Genomic DNA, 19,456 nt, shown 5'->3' with positions numbered 1-19,456 from the left:
ATCCTTGAAGATTAGGGGCTACAGACTTTTGGCTACAGACTTTCAGAAGAAGTCTAGGTTCGTTGCTAAGAAACGCTATCTCAAGGACAAGGGTCTGGTCCTTTTTTTGCTGAGTGAAGGTCATTGCTTGCTTGCCCTTTTTTTTGTATCTGTCCTCACAGATAGGGTCACATTCCTTCACTCTCTGGAAAGGTACTAAGAGGCTTTAGCTTAACCTGGACCTAAAACTCAAAACTATAGGCTTTAGAAGACATATAGGTTACAAAGTTAGTCTAACCCTTTCAGTATCCTTAGAGTTCTTTATCTCTCCCCCTCCTGCTTCTCTTTTATTGACCAACCCCTCCACCCTTGAACTCCCTTCCATTTTCCATCTCTCCCTTCATGTTGTCTTCATCGCACCTGCATTACCCTCCAAAAGTTGTTCTCCCACATTTATGTGTGTGCATGTGTGTGTGTGTTTGTGTCCCACTGAATTTAACTAAGATGATTGTGTGATCTGGGGCACAGATTTATCAATTGGAGCCTAGTGGGCTATGCAGTGGCTATACAAGTGAAGATAATTACACATATTACACACACACACACACACCCTCATTAGCCCATGGTTTAGCGGGAACAGGTAGAGTCCCTGCCTGATCAGTGATGAATTGCTAATAGCTCCAGCAGTAGCCCCGGCTGGATGCAGGCTCACTATCTACCCAAATACCGGGATGACAGGTACTTTAGTTAATTAAAAATATTTTAGCCATGGTGGCTCACACACTTAGGAGGCTAAGCCAGGAGAATCACTTTGAGTTAAAATATACAGTAAGGGGACTGGAGAGATGGCTCAGTGGTTAAGTGCACTGTCTGCTCTTCCAGAGGACCCGGGTTCACTTCCCACCACCCACATGGCAGCTTATGACTCTGTGCTGCCCATTCCAGGCGATCTGACACCTTCACACTAATGCACATAAAATAAAATTAAGTAAATTATTTAAAAAATATATACAGTAAGATCTAGGCTAGTTTGGTCTACAGACTCAGATGCTGTCTGTCTCAAAAAGAAAAAAAAAATCCAATTACTCTACCCAAACTGTCAAGCTTTCTTCAGCGTATTGTTAGAAATTAAACTAAATGTCTGGTAACTCCATGTCTGGTAATAATATCTGTATTATCTGTGTTGTTTGTCTTGTGTTTTATTTCTTATAATTACATTTTAGCACCAGATATCAAGAATATAACATTTTACATGGGTAATAAAAGTCTGTTTTTAATGTTATTGCTCTCCAGAGATTTCCCTCTCCTTTGGGTATGCAACTGGTAGAAGGGCACTAGCAATTCTAATCGCAAAATTCCAATCAAGGGTTCTGTGCTGTGAAGCCGGGTTTTGTTTCCTGTGAGGACTGGTGTGTTTCTAGTACCCTAACTTCTAGAGGATAAGTCTTCCAAACCACACCCCAAATCCCTGTGTGCTTACAGGGGCCTTCTTCCCTGCTAAACTCTGAGCTTTCAGAATCACCGAAAAGTCAAGCTCCTTTCTCTGAGATTCCTCCTTCTCGATTTGTAGTAGGCTGGTCTTGAACTCACAGACATCCACCAGCCTCTGCCTCCCAAGTCCTGGGACTAAAGAGGTGCACCACCACACCCGACCTTTCTTCTGGCTCTTTGACTACTCATTGTTTTCTAACACTCTGCTGCCTTCGAATAGATGTTGAATCTATTTTCATCTTTCTTAGAGGAAAGCTGGCTACACAGGAAACTCTGTTGAGCTGGGGCATTTGAGGGAGAGAGGGGCAAGGGAATATAACAACATCTACATTGTTCCTTCATCACGGGCAGTCTGCCTTTAATCAGGACAGGAGAAAAGAATGTACACAGAGGAGAGCTGGGGAGGCCAGAAAGTTTGAAGTCATGAAGGATTAATCAAGCCCTTCCTTCCTCCCTCCCTTCCTCCCTCCCTTCCTCCCTCCTGACCTTCCTTCCTTCCTTCCTCCCTCCCTCCCTCCCTTCCTTCCTTCCTTCCTCCCTCCCTCCCTCCCTTCCTTCCTTCCTTCCTTTGTATAGGCTAAGTCAAACTAGGTGATACCTAAGTTCTTATGTAATTTGAAATTCTAGGGTTCTATTAAATGGAGCTGAGCTTCATTGAGGTTAATTTAGAAGTTTAATTAGAACTTAGAGTTTCTCCTGTAGCGATAAGGAGGCTTATCATCATAAGGAAGACTTCCGGGATTTAATTTCAGCACAGTAGCTCCGCACTTGTAAAACACTGAACCAACTTCTCTCCATGGTGCTCAATGGAATTTAAACTCTTATGTCCAGAATGAAGTATTTGCAATATTATCTGCTAAGAATTTACTTTTCTGTGATTCACCATATACAGTGAGGCAGCTTTATGTATTCCTGTCTTATATTGTGATTTTTACTATTTTTTACATATATTTTGCTTGTCTGGATCATTCTTTGTTCATGATATGAGTGACTCCACTTGCCAAGCCTTATGTTCCTGTATTCTTATCCATGACTTTCTGTCTTCTCTCTCACTGAACCCCATTTCCCACACCTCTTCTCCAAGCCATAATTCACTGTTCTCTGTAGGATTTGTTGTTCATAGCATGGCAGGAGGAGGATTCTGCATTCTCCTTTTATTGAATATTTGTTCAGCCATTATCTTCAATTGAACCATAATTCTCTCAAGGGTATTCTGCTTCCTTGTGGCCTTCACCTTCCTCTTCACCTCAAACTGTCATTTCAAGCTCAAACCCCTTTACCCTTGTAAAAATTACCAGCTCCTTGAAGTCTTGGCTACCCCACCCTCCCCCAGTACTCCAGTATTCAGATACTGTCTGTTCTCATGCTAGCAGACCCCAGCTTCTCTGAATCCTCTAGTCCATTAACTTCTCTGCTATTTAACCCTGTGCTTTCTGTTCTTCAACTTTTTTACGTCTCCCAAACTCACCATCAATTCCATGTTCCAGGTCAATTATAATTATCTTTCAAATTCTTAATACCCTTGTATTCCTCCAGTATTCTTGCAAATGTAAATCTAGGGATAAAAACCATACTGTAGAGGCTTCCTTCAATTTGATGACTGCAAAGGCCAAAGACACACAAAGCTGCCAAGTCGTACTGTTCCCTGCAGAAATCACTTCATTGACTCCATGAGAAATGTCGGCATATTCTTTCATGGCCCAGCTTCCTCTTCCCTCACTCATCTCTCAGAATAAGAGCATATGTAACGTGAAGAGAGCCACCTCAACCCTTTGTAGCACCAGTTCTGGAACTGACATTCTCGGTCATTGCTTCTGTTGCAGAAGGAAAAGGGGACCTACCACTTTCTAGTACTTCCAATCTGTTCTATTTCTCTGAATTCTAAATGCTATTCAGACGTGAATCTTTATTGTGACAGCATGTCTCTCTGACATAGGATCTTTCATTTTTTTTCTTTCTTGAGAAACTTCCCTTTTAAAGATTATGAGCACACAGCTCATAGAGATAAACAAGTATCCTAAATATTTCAAAAGATATACAAGCTAATTTATAATACAAAATTTATAATACAAAATAAAACTGTACTGAAATTCCATTTTTATCTTACTATATTGACAAAAACATAAAAGTTTGAAACACATTGTACATGAGAAAGGAGCACTCTGTTTCCTCAAGGCTTCCTTTATATGGTGATGGAGTAGACACAGGGCCTTCTTTTTGGCAATTGTTCACCAGAGCTGTAGCCTTCATCCTGGAAGGGCCAGTTTCATGATGTACTGCTTAGGATAAAAAAAAAAAAAAAAGTGCAACTCTACTGAAAGTCAGTTTGATGCTATATAGCAAAATTCCCAAGTGCATATATCGTTGGACCTCAGTCCCCTATCTCAAATTCATCCTGTATCAGACCTGTGCATCTTAGAGTGATGCAGGACTTGGTCCTGTATTCTTCCTGAGTTCCATGCCTTTGTAAAACACTGACTCTGAAGTTAGGCCCCATGCTCAGAAACTCTTCTGGCTGTAGATCAATTTATCTACATAGCCATATGGTGGCTTGATGGTACTTCAAACTTACAGTAGCCCAAATAAAATTTATTTTTCCATCTCCCCAAATCTACCACCACAAATGTCTAGATTTTTCTCATTTCAACAACTGATGTCATATGTTCTCCTGGTTTCTTAGGCTCCCCTCCTAAAAGAAAATGCTTTGATTTTATTTAACTGTGAAGAATTTTGTGTAGTCCTTGAATTTTCTGTCTTTTGACCAAGAGCTGGTGTCTCTGTTGGCTTTATACCACTTTTAGTGTTTCTTCTCAAAGATGCTTGTGTGCACGCTCTGGGAGCCAGGGGTCATCTTCCAGACCAGCAGTAGGCTTGCCTCTCACCGTGGTCCTGTTCCATCTCTCCCTACTTTTTCTGTGCTTGACTACATACCCCATTCCTACCAACCACCATCTTGCATTAGCCCTTTGAACAAACCCCAGGGAATGCTCATTAAACTCTTAAGTAGAATGTTGTGTATGGCTGGCATCATGACGCAGAGCTGCGAAGAGACTGGAAATTATTTACCTGGTACCCGGTTAGCTGGAGGAACAAGATTGATGGCCACTTTATGGCAAAAACATAGTCTAGCTAAACAGGAAGCAGAGCAAGAACAAGGTGTTCTGAAAAGGTACCATCTATGGTCAACCCCAAACAAGTTCCTGCCAGTGATAACAGTCACCCTGTCAGCTGCTGGAATTAGAATATAGTGTTTCTGGGGTCGTTAGTATGCATTCAATGCATCCCATTAAACCCAGTTATTAACACTGGGGGGGAAACTCTGGAATCTACTGCCCTCAAAAGTGCTCCACAAGATCTAGTAATGTGTGTTCTCGCACTGCAGTTTTGTCCTAGTCTATGCTAATTATCTCTCTGCTATTGACACCTTATTTTGGAATTACCCAAGCCAGAGTTTCCACTTCTTAATTTTGAGCCATAGATAGCATCATTTACGTTGACTTCTGAATGAATCTGATTGCATTTATTTAGGTTGAGTTCACCAGTCAGTTATGATAGTCTTCCTCACTGTCACTTCAGTATAACTGTCTGTGCTTTTCATTGGCCTAACACAGACAAAGTAAGGCCTCCCTCATATCTCTGGGCTTCCTCACTATAGTCCTTTGATGGGGGATATACTGTGGTGCACAGATATTTAAATACAGATGAAATGTAATTGATCTTCAGTAATAGAAAATTGCCGCTAAAAAATTTACCACAAATTATGAAAGCATGTGGATTCAGAACTTCTGATTATCAGTAAAAACTAAAAGTAGAAAAATGTGGCATTATAATGAACCACATGTGTGGGGTTTGTGAGTTTAGTGGAATAATTTAGTGGAGGCAGATCAAGACTAGTAATTTACAAGACTTGCAGTTGCATTGTTGTTGCAACAATTGTAATAGGTTTCCAATTATAATTAGCATTATGATTAGGCAAATGGGATGAGATTTTTGAAGACTCATTCTTACCTTCTGTGTAAGAAAATTTGAGTATTAGAGCATCACTGTCTCCACCTGCCAGGGATCTTTATGTACCCGAGAAGACTCTCATTACATGTGCCATTCATTGGTTGGCCAGAGAAGTCTGTAGTTTGCCCAAAGCATTCCGAAGGACAGCAGATCTCTAAAGAGGGAGGGCTTTCTTGTCATGTGGCAGCCAGCAGTTCTCCTGGGGGGAAACATAGGAAGACTGGAAGCTGAAGGAGAGCACACAGAGGGAGGACATGTGTTCATCTACGCTGCGTTCTCAGTACCTCCCCAAGTTCATGACACATCACAGCTATTCTTAAATATTTACTAGATAACATAAATGATGACATGCAACTTATAATTGTTTTTGAAATTCCTATGTGCCAGGAAATGAGGCATAACCTAGCTTTGTCCTCTACTTCAGGGCCTGTCACTGGGCTGAAGTGTTCTTAAGGATTGTGTGGGAAGAGATACTTTCGAACTCATTCATGCGGTTGTTTGGTTCTGGTAGAACTCAGTTTCTCCTGTCTGTCACAGTGGAGTCTCCGTTTGTCCTTCTCCATGTGGCTTGTTTGTGTGACATCTCAGAACATGGTAGCTTGCTGTGTCAGAGCAAGGAAGTGTGAGAGCAAGGGAGAATGCCAGGAAGAGATATAGTATGCTAGTCAGCAGATCAGGTAGCAATTTTGTACCAAATCATGGAAGTAACATGTTTGATTTAATTCTATGGCCATAGAACAAACATTTCTTCTATGGCCATGTTTGATTTGATAGAAACCAGACTGACCTAAACACAAGAAGAGTGGATAACACAGAGAAGTAAATACAAGATTAGTACTGTTGAGTCAGTTTGGAAAGTTGTCTTCCAGGTCTTCATGGATTTGTTAAGTCATTATTTGCCAGGCATAGTGGCACGTGCCTGTAATTTTAGTATTCAGGAGGCAGAGACAAAGGAATCATAAGTTCAAGGACAGCCTGAGTTATATAGCAAGATTGTCTCAAAGCAAAATAAAATTAGTTGCATTAAACATCATGTTTGGTAAGAAATAACAGTTTAGGGCTAGAGAGATGGCTCAGTGGTTAAGAGCATTAGCTGTGCTTGTAGAGGAACTGTGATCTGTTCCCAGAACCTACAGCAGACAGCTCACAGGATGCCTATAGCTCCATCTCCAAAGGGTCCAGTGCCTCCTTCTTGCCTCCTCTGGAACACATACACACACACACACACACACACACACACACACACACACACACACACACAGAATGAATTTTTAAAAAGAGAGAAAGAAACAGCAGTTCATTTTGTCATCAAACAAAAGCAAACGCTAGCACAGATAATATAGCATCTGCATTGGCCATATTTTAAAAAGTATTTCCAGATTAGTTACTCTGTAATAAATAATGACCTTCTGAGAACCCAAAGACCCAAATGCAAGGGAGCATATTGCAGCAGGCTTAATCAATGTTTAGTGTTGATAGAATGTAAAATCGAACAACCAAGGATAGAAATCAAATTGCCTTTCTGCAGAAAGATCCTCAACAATTGAAAAACAGCTCTATAAAACTGGAGAACAGCTTGATGATTTACAAAATAGAAACTGCAAAAATATTCTGTAGATCCTAGATATGGCCCCAGTGCTCATTACCTTGTCTGCTCGAGAGTCGAAAGGAAGGGCAACAAAAAGAGACTCAAATTAGTGAGTTTTGCTCTGGCCCTGAGCCGCTCTGGCTTGAGACTATTAACTAAGTATATCCTGATCTAAAAATAAACCTTCTGTGCTTTTATATTCAAGTCAATTTCAATCATATCCAAACAAGGATACAGGTATGAAATTACTAGTTTTTTATCCAACTTATTTGATAATTTCTTTAATTAATGGATTTTGATCTTATATATTGTAGAATGCTGCATTATAGCCACAGGAATAGTATTGCTTTAGAACAACACAATCACATTACTCACCATGGCCACCTGTGTTACTTCAGGAATGCTAATTGGACATAAAGAACTAGAGATCAACGATCGCATCTCTCTAAGAGACCCTGCTAGGTATTTATCCTGTGCCCAGGAAATGTCTTAACCTTACAATTTTTATTATGCTATGCCTTGCCAATAAAAGTTGTGGTTGTAGCCGGGCATTATAGCACACAACTGTAATCCCAGCACTCAGGGAGGCAGAGGCAGGCAGATCTCTGTGAGTTCAAGTCCAGCTTGGTCTACAAGGTGAGTCCAAGGCTACACAGAGAAACTCTGTCTTGGGAGGGGGGGGGGAGTTCGGGGAGGGGGTTTAGGTTGTGCTGATAAGAATGGAGATGATAACAACTTGAAACTGCCTTTTTGCTCAGAACCCATTTCACAGAAGCAGTGTTCACCCTCTGGAGGTGACTACTGAGACCCGTGGTGAGACTGCGAAGTCCAGAATCTTCAGAATTAGATGGAGGTTAGCGTCTACCCTGGCTTGTACTAGCTGTGTGGTGTCAGTGTCACTTGGCTTCTTGGAAGTTCAGTGTCCACCAACACAAGAGGGAAGAAATGGTAGCAGTGACAATGATGGTGATGGTCATAGATGACTTTTGAGAGGCATTTATTAAATAGCAAACATTGGATTATTTGTGTGTATTAATTCACTTTTGTTCTTATTACATCATGCTACATTTACTACATAGTAACCTATAGGTATAAAGTTCTTAGTCAATATATGTGTATGTTGGAAACTACTTTTAGCCATGTAAATCTCTTGTGATGTGTTATATATATATGCATGGACACAAAGGACATATTATTTTTTGCCAGGCAGTGTGCTTCACATGCATTTATCTCATTTCATCCTCAAAACCGCCCCATGATAAAGGTTACAATAGAAATTTCTTAATAAATACACACACAGAGAAAGTCAGAGACAGTGACAGAGCGACAGAGGAATTTTTCATATGATAACATCACCATTTCCATCTTCACCTCTGCTTACCTGACAACCAGTCACAGATTTAGCTAGATCCTAACGCAGCTCTTGTAGGGTAGGTGAGGTGCCTGTGGGAGCGCATACAGCCCCACAGATTGCTGGCCTTCAGTATTGCTCCCAGGGCCATGTGATTCTTCCCACTGCCAGGTCTGTGCACATGCTCGTTCCATTCTTCATGCTTCTGTCGTCTGTCCTTATTTATTTGGGGTCATGAGGCTTAACCTCTTAGTTCTAATTTTCATCTTGGTTTTTTTTTTGGACAGAGGAGCATCAATAATTGCTTTAGTTGAGCAGGTTTGTTTGTGATTGCCGTGGCAGCAAGGAGAACAGTGGGAGTAAGCCGCCATCACTGGACACATCGGCTCCCTTCTGTCTACTCTCACGACTTCAAAATCTCTGTGGGTTTTTTCCTCACATGTACTTAACAATCTGAATGACACTTTCTTTATAATACCACAGTAATTCCTTCCATTACATCACTTAATTTATAGGAGTCCTAACACCAAAATCGATAAACATTATTTCTAAAATGTCAAGAGTGTTAATGGTGTGATTAAAAAAGAAAAAGATTCTACAATCTCCCTGCACAGAGCTCGTTGATATACTGTTGTTGAGGCACACCTAACTGAAGTTGCAATATGGAAGACTTAAATCATTAAGACTCTGTCAACTTTAAAAATGTGTGTGGGAAGCTATTTTTAGCCTCACGAATCTTCTGTGCCATATTGTGGAATTCTGTTAGCAGAGAAAGGGAGAGACTACGTGTCTCAAAGAAGATTGTTTCAGGTTGTTTTGAGACATAGCAACAGTTGCTAAGGAACCATCTCTAATGCTTCTGGGAAATTCTGTAATACTTCACTTAGAAATTGGAAGAGTTGTTTTTTTTTTTTTTTTTTTTTTTAAGAGAGTCGATCTTCTTGGACAAGGAGAGTATATAAAGGGTGATATTAGGGAACAGTTTCAAACTGGAAAAATTATTTTAAAGTTTCCTAGAAGATTGAGTTTAAATGGGGCTTCCTAGCACCATATAATCTCCTTACAGAATCCTGGAAGCTTTCATTTACATCTGATTTTAGAACAAGTAGCATTTTAAAATCTGGTCACATTTCAGTTTATTTTCCATGATTGATGCTTTAAAATGGAGCTTAGCACTCTTTTCACGTGGAGAATGAATGAGCATGCTAGAATGGTGGTTTCACTGATTCTCTTCCCTTTTCATGAAAAGCTATCTTAGTAGTAAACACTTTCTAGGCACTGATTGTGCACTAGAGCCTGCACAGACAGTCTTGTCATCTGACGGTACTGCAGCCTGAATAGTCCCCTCTTCTCGTATGGCTCTGTAGAAAGCAAAAGGACAGTCCCGAGCCAGCTTTCCCGAGACGCGTGTGTCGGGGAAGCCAGGTTAGCAGTCTTGCTTCAGTTCTCTTGCGTGATCCTTGTGAGGACTGTTGGGCCAGTGTCTGCTCACAGCTTCACGTCCATTAACCCTCATCCACTTGGCCAGACAGGAAGCTGCCCATTCATGGGATCATTGCTTTGAAACAAAAGAATTTTAACTAAAATTTGATCTGCAGATGTTCATTACTTCTGGAGTTATTTAAGCCATAGAGTAGATGATTGTGTCTTTTTTTCTTTCTTTCTCATTCACAAATACTAAGTGACCACCTAAAACGAAGAAGGTCGTTACAGGTAGCACCAAGGGTAGGGCGCAGTTAACACTCAGCCTTAGTTCTGAAGGGACTTGGAGTTTCCAGGGTGACTGTTCTGTGAACAAGCAGCTGCAAAGGGCAGGCTGGAGAACCATAACATTGCAAAGTCATCTGGGGCGGTTCTGGTTGAGGGTCGCACAAACACCTACACACACACACACCTTCTTCCCCCTGGGTTCTCCGTTTCTCTTTTGGTCCCTACATTCGCCATGCTATCATTCCACAACATCATACCTTTGCTTGTATGGCTCTGTCCAGAACATTCTTCCTATGTACAGCATAACTGTCTTCTGGGCCTTTGTGATACAGCTGCATTTCTCAGTTTAGCACACCGGGATAGAAGCTGCTGAAGGACACCTGTCTCCTCTGAAATACCACATCCTCTAGTATAGGAGTAAGTAGTACACCTTGATTTGCTTTGTGTAGCATGTGTAAGTGTCTGTCTAATTAAAGGCTGATAAAATACTCGTTGGCATGAGCCAACCTGACTAAAGCCACACAGGTACATATTTGCTCTTCAGATCAGAGATCATGTGCCAAGTACAATGGTAATTTAGAAGATGTCTGTATACTGTAGAGACAGGGAAACCCAGACAAGTCTTGGTATTGCCATTTTCTGTTCACACAAAGCTTTTCCAACAGTGAAAGAAGCCAATAAAGTGGGAACAAATGATTTAATGAGACTCAGACAAAGAAGTAGCTCAAGGTCCTCGTGTTGACAGTATTACTGTGGGCCTGGAAAATATGTAAATAAAAATGATAACACAGAAAGTAAATGCTAAATACTAAATGAATGATTTGGCAGTTACATGATAAAGGAATATAAGATATGTAGAAGCCACAGCCTTGGGTGTATTGTTGCAAACTCAGCATTGATTCAGGCTCTGAAGCTCTGACTTTGCCCTCCAGTCAGAATATCAACAAAGACGCTTTGCGTATCTTTTAGTGACTATGTTAGCAAGGCAGCTTGTTAGAGGGACCCCAAAGGTCATGACTGAAGTAGGCCAAACCGTGGTGTGGATTAGCACTTTTCAACCTGTGTTACAGAAAGAGACATCCACGATGACCAGTAACTCCTCGCTCAGCCCTGCCTTGGGAAGTGCAGCTGAACGGTTGTGATTCTGTGCTTTAACTGGCTGCTTTCCCCATAGAATAAACTGTTGGTCATCATAGTCCATAATATAAAACAGTAGCGTGTGGCTAGCTGTGGTGTCTCATCCCCGAAACCCCAGCATGCTGAAAGCTGAGGCAGGAGGATAACCATAAGTTTTTAGCCAAAGTGAATTTCATAATGAGTTCCAGTGTATCCTGGGCAACAGAGTTCAACGTGCATGGAACAACACACTGTGGAAACTTAGCATATTCCTTGTACACATGAAAGAAAACCCATAAGAAGAATTCTTATTAGTCTCCTTTTTTTTTTTTTTTTTTTTTTTTGAGACAGGGTTGCCCTAGAACTCACTCCATAGACCAGGGCTGCCCTCAGATTCAGAGATCTTCCTGCCTCTGCCTCATGAGTGCTGAAATTGAAAGCGTACACCACCACTATCTAGAAACACCAAAAAATTCTAAATTCTAGTCAACTACCTGTAGATGATCCCTGTGTGCAGCACACACTGGAAAGCATGATGAATGTCTGACAGCGCGGAAAGACATGTCGTGAATGGCTCTTCAGCTTCCGTGGTGGGAGTAGGCCTGTCGGAGTAAGCAGTGGGACATAGTAGTTAAGGGCATTTGATTTAAAGCCAAAACTGGAGTCTGGAGAGAGATCAGAGCTCTGGCTTCTCCAGCAGAGGACCTGGGTTCAGTTCCCAGCACCCACATAGTGGCTCCCAGCTCTCTATGAGTCCAGTGCCAGAGGAAATGATGCCCCTTCTGGATTCCACACCATGGCATACATACACTACACGAACACACAGGCAAAATGTTCACACACGCAAAACAAAAACAAGCAAAGCCAGAATTGCCTGGGTCTGTACTAAATTCCCCAAGGGAATCTTCAAACCCGGAGCAAGAACAAGATATTGAGCCATTCTGTGCCTCAGTTTGTTTACCTATAGAATGCAGTGAGAGCACAGTTCTCACCAGGTTGCTTCATGAACTATTCCGAGTAAGTCCTACCCCAGAGTGTGTAGTCACACAGTATGTATTAGTTGTTATTAGATGTTGATTAATAGTAGATGTTAATGATTTTACTTCAGGTTGATAATGAACCTAGTATTCAGTAAGCAATTTGCTAAATTTAAAATTAACTCTCTCTATATATATACTATGCAGAGGAGTTCAAATAATAAATATTATATCTATATTTATATGGAGATCTGTGGCTTTGTCTCAGGAAGCTGTCATCATTTGGTGGGTCATCTGGCAGTGATCATAGTTTCATAGAAATCTACTGCTAAAGTTAATGACTACCTGCGTGGGCTCCTGGGGGGTGGAAGACAGTCCTTGGGCTCTCGGGCACATTGACTGTGGAGTTACACAGTGTGAGCAGAACTGGATGTGCCAGGTAACAGTCAGACCACATTGTTCTGTCAGGTTTCAAGGAGAACAAGTGTCACGCAATGGAAGTTTTGGTTTCTTTGTATGTTATATAAATATGCTTTTGTTTTAATCCCGAGTGTGGGATTTTAGTTGGGCTATAGTTTGTTCACAGCTGTGAATTGTCTCACGCGGGGCGTGGCTTTTGCCAGCTGGTGACAGCCTTCTACACGAAGCTCAGAAAGGGGTGTGGTCTAGGACTCTGAGAGTGTAAATATCCGAGTGAAAGAGAAGGTGAGGCGTTCTGTGTTGGCGTGTGGCGTGGAACAGAGACCAGAGACGGTGTGGCGGTTTGTTGCAGACAGATGGAGAGAAACACTTCAGGGCGCAGTGGCGTGGAGGTGCTGCTAGCTGCATCTGCAGTTGACAGAGATTGGTATAGAGCCCTAAAGAACCCTTTGACCCTAACTAGCCAGGAGAAGTAAAGGGGTCTGGTCCCCTCTACCCACTAACATTTTCTCTCTCCTACTTAAGGTTGGGGGGTTGGTGGAAGGGAGGTAGAGGCCTAAGCACCCCAAATAAAGTAGAGGTTTTAAAAGATCGCTGCAGGTGGCTCTCCACTACACTGTCATGCTTAGGAAATGTAGTCACACGATCCCCGATACAGTCCTAGAATAGTGCTGTAATTTGTAGGCAATATACTTGGCATGTAAGTCTGTCAAGCAAGTTGGGGGGTTAGAAAACCCCGCAAAGAGAGGCTGTGTGGGGACGTTTCTAAGCAACATTTGTTTGCTCTATAAAGAAATGATGGGGAGAGTTATGGATGCAGACAACAGCTAGCAAACACATCTGCAGTGACTAATAGCACCAAACAAGGCTGCATTCTCATACCGTTATCATTTGCTGTCTGGTTCTTTGCTTGTTTAAGATGCCCTTTGTTGCCTTCAGAGATTGAAATTCCTTTATAAGCATGAAGGTTAGGTCAGATAAGAATTCGTAATCTCTACTGTATGCAGATGGCAAAAGCAAATTATTAGTTGGAATATAAATAATCTTGTTACATACTGTCTGCATGCCAGTGTCTGCACACTTGTGGCTTGCCGTCAGAGTGATGAATGACAGCAGCTAGGCTGCTGCCCCATTGTGCATCACTGTGGTCATGTTATCACTCCCTAAGAAAAGAGGTTCTCTGAAGTCCTACGGACCATCCCTGAATGTTAGAGGAAAGTTTCATCACCTGGTACCATCATCTCTTGCAGTTTGTCATCAATAACTAACAAACAGAGATTTACAGAGTTGGTACAAAAGGCTCCATGAGAGACATTACTGTTCAGGAAACAGAAAGCTATGGAATGAGCCCCTTTCTCCAGACAGGCATTAACACATAGACAGCAAAGAAGCATTGGTTAATAATAATCCATTACTGTTGGTAATGCCAGCGTATGGTGGGGCTGGAGAGATAGCTCAGTGGTTAAAAGCATGTACTACTCTGGCAGAGGACACTACAGTCCGGCGCCCATGTTGGACAGTTTACAGCTCTGTGTAACTCCACCTCCAGGGATATTCAGTGTCTGGCCCCTGACGACGCCTGCACTCACATGCATATGTCCACACACATAATTTTAAATAATAAAATAAATCCCTAAGGAATGCTACATAAGGCCACAATAAGATCTTTTTAGTCTCATTCAGGTGCTACATGTAAGACATAGTAAAGCCGTAGGCCATTGAGAGGGATAATAAAGAGAAAGATGTTTTTTTAATGTGCCTTTGAAATTTTTATTTCTTTTTATTTTATGTGTGTGCTTTGGCTGCATGTATGTCTGTGCAGCACATGTGTGCAGTGCCTGCAGAGGCCAGAAGATGATGTGGGATCACCTGGAACTAGAGTTTGTGTGACTGTGCATCCTAGGAACCAAACCCAGGTCCTTTGGAAGAGCATCCAGTGCTCTTAACCACTGAGCTATTTCTGCACCCCCTAAATATGTTTTTAATGTAATTTAATTAGAATACATCACTTCTTTTCTTCTCTTTTTTTCCTTTCCTCCCTCAAGTCCTGCCCAGCTACCCTCCTTTGAACTCATGTGTTCCCCACTCTCCAGTTGATAGCATCTTTTTCTTTTTTTTAATATTATTGCATACATACATGCATACACATATATACACACCCCCACACACAACTTACAAGGTTCATTTTTGTGGTTTATGTATGTATGGCTTCAGGACTAACCACTCTACATTGGATGACCAATGAGGAGTCTTATCCCTGGAAGAGGCTAATTCTCCTTCCAGAAGTCATTATTAGTTGCCTGTAGTTAAAAGAGACTTTGGTGAGCTGAAGTGGAGAGAAGTTTTCAGCTGGAGAGGCCACACAGCAGCACTGGTTGCAGAGAACAGCCTGTGTTGGGAGTATCCGGTGTGGGCAGAGCCGGCCTTCTGGAACTGGGGCAGCATGCCTGTGAGGATGAGCAGTGGCAGCTCAGATATCACGAGACCCAGAATAACCATAGGCTGGGAGAATGTGAGAAACAAAAGAACCTTCGCTGTGTATTTCCTAGCAAGTACTTAGGGCTTAAACTATGCTTTGGCATGTGGTAGGTGCTCAATGAAGCCTTCATTCTCTGCTGTGATTAGGAATACTCTAAAAGACAGGCTGGAAAATATGTCTGGACCAAGTTGCAGGAAAAATAGAGGACTGTGCACTTTAAACTTCATTATATAGGTGTAGAATTTTTACCCTGGTAAAAAATTCCCCAGGCAAAACCCACATGTCTTAATCAAGCATTATCCTGTGACCCACGGCTCTGATTGGCTGTTGAAATGGATTTATGTTCCCAAAATGGTTGTGATAATAAGTAATGGTTTTAGAGCAATGGTTAATATTGATCCTTCTTAGTATTAGGTTTTGATATTGCATTAGTATTAGAGTTTTTGTACTGAATGCAAGTGGAGAAAATGAAGAGACCAAAGCAGAGAAGGCTGGAGGGGAGATGCTTGCCAGAGTTCTTTGTGGGACTGGTTATCTCCAGAAGGTAGAGAGAAATGGGCATGTTTATGGAGGCTATGCTTTTGGGGGAGATACTGGCAAATGTTTTGGAAAAATGAGGAAGTGAGAGCAAGGAAGTAAAAGTAGTTTCAAAAAAAATCCATCAATGAGCATGAGTTTACTAAGCCTCTGGAGGTTTTCCTGTGAGATGCTTTCCTGTCACAGTGGGGAGTTGGTGTTCCCTGGAAGTCTGGATTAGGCAGAATAAGATGCCCACCTTCTTCAAGTTAAAGAAAAGAAGGTCTGTTTGTCACAAACTGTCAAATTAAAGAACACTAAAATTAGATTTTTCAAAATTACATGGTTTATTTTTTTTTATTCATGGGAACTGACATTTCTTTAAATATTTGGGTGTCACCATATGGCAGATATGCAGATGTTTAGTCAACAGACACAATAATTAAGCCTTGTGCTTTTCCAATGTGAAAACGTCCCAAATGAAAGATTCTGAGATTTGTGAATCCAAGAAATAGATTTCTTCATTGCCAGTGCAAAGTAGCTTGGCTGGATCATGTCTGAAGGAGAATGCTGTAATACTGAAAGCTAACACAGCAGCTATCTGTTACAGCATACCTCAGTCAGTGCAAAGATTGGAGAGCCATAACATCATGTGAATCAGAGGGGAAAAGAAATGTGCTGGGTTTTAAGTTGACCAGACCCAGATGTTTGTGGACCGTTACATCTGGAAAGTAGCCCTAAGAAGGCATTGTGCAAAGGAGATGCTTTCTTACAGGGGAAAAGCACTTTGCTTTTCAAGCAGATTGCAAATTAGCCAGCTTTTGCTTCTTAAGACATGCCCCAGGGGTCTCAGAACCAATGGCTTTAGCCTCTGGTGATTGGAAGGATGAGATAGCTGTGGCACTGGCCATGGTCTCAGACTGCCTTGGCTTGTGCTGGTCGGCTCCGCCTGGCGCCTCTGCCTGCTTCTGCAGCAGCAGGGGTAATGTCTCCAGGCGGATGGCTCTCTGGCGAGCTCTGGTGGTGAATGCTCTGCATGTTTCTGGAAGGAACAGCTCAAGATTGAAAAAACAATAAACAGACAAACAAATGAACAAATATACTACAGTTCCCTATGTGAACCTAAGAGTAACTCTAACCTCGAGCTGTAACTCAGGGGCATCACAGTATTGTCTAGTATGCACTAGCATCGCAGAGTGAATGTGCACATGATGTGTAAAGCTCTGCTCCTTGGTAGAAGGAGAGGAATTGATCACTTAAAGTCAGTCCATGCTGTGTGTGCATGTGTGTGTTTAATCTCTCAACGCTCACATTTCTCTAATTTTTCTAACAGGCAGTTTTCGACATATGTCTGCATATTTGTGGGTTTTGCCATTGTGTTGTTAGCATTTGGATCGCCAGCCAGACTTCAACCTGAGCATTAAATCTTTTAGTATAGTCATCGATGTGCGTATTTCCAGCTTGCAATCTTCTAGGAACAATGAATTGGAGATATTGATTTGTTCTATTAAGAAGAGCTAACCTGTGTGTTTCAATGCATATATTAGCATACTGCATCACCGTTCATTTCTCAGCTCTCCCTGGTTGTTTGTTTTTTTGCATTTTAATTCTTGATAGACCATGTATAATCAGTGAAATAAACATCATCCATTAGTGAGCTTGATCTTCACTGAAGTATTAGTGTTCTAAACAATCCTATTACCAAAGCATTATTTTGATACTTTATTAAAAGTCCTGCAGCTCTCACATTGCTATACTCAAACACAGCTTTATGCAATTAAAGTTATAATAGGAACTTTATTACAATGATATATAGCTTGTATCATCCTAATAAAAGTTCCTGTACACAGCAATGCCTTAATGATGCTGTTTCTGTAACACTGATTCCTTGGTAATGGAACCTCTCTCACGGCAACTTCATTATTAGGAAATGATCTCAGTAATAGAAATGCAAATAAAGATTTTGAAGGGAGCGTTATATGCATGGCTTTATTATTGACCTGCTGTCTTTTCACGTATTGCATATCATCATTACAAACCAACCGTGTAGATTATAGTTATGATTATTACCATCCTGTTACATTTTAGCATTCGTGTCCTTTCAGATTGACATTGACTGCCATTTTAAGATAAAAATTGGGGTTAAAATAATTTAAATTTTAATTAAAATTTGTTCCTAAAGCATTAAAAATGACTCACAAAACTTTCTCTGATTTTTTTTGAGCACACTGGCATTTACAATGGGGTGTTCCCTTGGTATTCACACAGTCATCTCAATGGTTATATTAGAATAAGAGTTTAAGGGAATAATTTCTCTATCTCGTATTTCCATATTCACCTGAGCAGAAAGCCTGTCCGAGAACACATTTTTGTAGAGTCCCCTTTCCACCTCTCACATTGGCCTTCGCCCAGTACACGGAAGTCACGTAATGCCAGCCCCTTACCAGGGCACTCAACAAAGGGGGTAACTCGGCAGCTTCGTTCAGGGCGCCATGTCGCAGAGTGTATTTCTGAGAGAACAGAGGATATGTAATTCCTTGGATATGGAGATAGAGAGTCTCCAAAGAAGCATTTAAGATTTCTAAGATGGATAATAATAGTAGGATATTGAAATGATGATGGTGATTATGGTGATTTATACACATGAAAAACTATGTGCAACATAAAAATATTTATGTACTGATAAAAAGTATTACTAATACTTATATATGCTTTATAATGCTATTTACTTACAAGTTCTAAAATTAAATTTACTTTGTATGGTTCCTTGCTTAAATGACAATTAAATAAGATAACCAATTTAACATTTTCTGAAAAATATCACAGAGAAATATAAAACTCTGTTCTTCATATATTTGTTTTTAGGTTTATATAGGATCAATAAAAAGATTTTAAGCATAAAATACATTAAGATTAAAAGCAGGATAAAAATATAACAGGAGAAAAATAAAATATCCAAATATTTGTGTGTTTTTCAGTGAATGATGGTGGGTATTTATTTTCAGTTGAACGCATCTGAGAGTTATGTGATAGTTACATCTATGGTCATTAGTCTGTATAGTACACTGAAAATGACATGTATATAATGTTTAGGTGTATATTAACAAAAATATTCAAAAACTTTGGTATGGAACACTGATTTGTGAAATAAAGATACAAGTGATCACACATATGAAATTATCTTTATAATTTGTGTTTCTCTGAGCACCCACTTTGCTTGAGAACAGTAGTTTCCTTACAGGATTGGAAGCCGTTTAGATCAGGGGAGTCTGAAGTTTTCTGCCTCGCCTAGACTTACAGAAGCATCCCTAGTCTACTGCAGAGTGCATTAGAAACCGAAAATGCTCCGATCCACTTAGGAAGGCTTGGGAAGAAGCTCCTGCCTCTAGGGGTCCTGGCTTTTCTAACCGGACAGGCTGGCTGAGTCCTTCCCTATCCTGGGGCTGGGGACAGGCTGGCTGAGTCCTTCCCTGCCCTGGAGCTGGAGAATTTGGGAGTTTGACTGGTGCTCTCCCTGTTGACTCTCTTCCAGCAGCACACCAGCTAGAAGAAAAAGAGTAAATTGGTCTTTATAAGGAACATCCTAGGAATTAATTATTTTCTACTTAGAAAACTAAATAGAAGAGAATGTGTGCCTTAAAGCATGTTTACTGCTAATATTACATTTATATGAGTCTGGCATGCACAAATGGGTTTTCATTTTTATTTCATACTGTTGTTTCATGTTGAAAATTTTGTTGAAAGTCACCTTGTTAGTGTGTAAATTTCATATCTGCATAGTAAATACACAGTTCTCTAGGCTGATATCTAGACTTAATATT

At 40.9% G+C, this 19,456-nt stretch overlaps 1 protein-coding gene across 8 annotated transcripts in view; it reads left to right on the top strand.

Annotated features, from left to right (window-relative positions):
• Positions 1–19,456, top strand: part of Atg10 (autophagy related 10) — a 255,376-nt gene that overhangs the window by 199,434 nt on the left and 36,486 nt on the right. The gene's annotated exons all lie outside the window — the stretch shown is intronic.

The sequence above is a fragment of the Meriones unguiculatus genome, chromosome 2 (assembly GCF_030254825.1).
Source record: "Meriones unguiculatus strain TT.TT164.6M chromosome 2, Bangor_MerUng_6.1, whole genome shotgun sequence".
NCBI classification, from domain to species: domain Eukaryota; kingdom Metazoa; phylum Chordata; class Mammalia; order Rodentia; family Muridae; genus Meriones; species Meriones unguiculatus.
Note: the sequence above shows the minus strand (reverse complement) of the source record. Positions and strands in the feature narration are given on the sequence as shown.